The following is a 268-nucleotide window of genomic DNA, read 5'->3' as shown; positions in this document are numbered from 1 at the left end:
GCAACCGTTCGCAGGCTCAGACCAGCCTCCGGTCTCGCCTCTCTGTTCCCCCCCTCAGACAAAATGCTCTAGGGGTACCCTGGACACCCCATTCCCAGGGTGTTTTGCTCTGGGGTTGTGCCCGCGCAGGGGAATGAAGGAGAAGGGGGATGTTTTGCAGTCCGGACTCTCTCCCTGACTGCTGCCACACCAGTCCTGTCCCCTTGGCCACCCCTTACCTGCCCGGACCTGCTGGGGCTTGTCTCAGTCCACCAGCTGGGATGGGAGC

Source organism: Fulmarus glacialis, unplaced genomic scaffold (genome assembly GCF_000690835.1).
Source record: "Fulmarus glacialis isolate BGI_N327 unplaced genomic scaffold, ASM69083v1 scaffold1566, whole genome shotgun sequence".
In the NCBI taxonomy this organism is placed as follows: Eukaryota; Metazoa; Chordata; class Aves; order Procellariiformes; family Procellariidae; genus Fulmarus; species Fulmarus glacialis.
Note: the sequence above shows the minus strand (reverse complement) of the source record.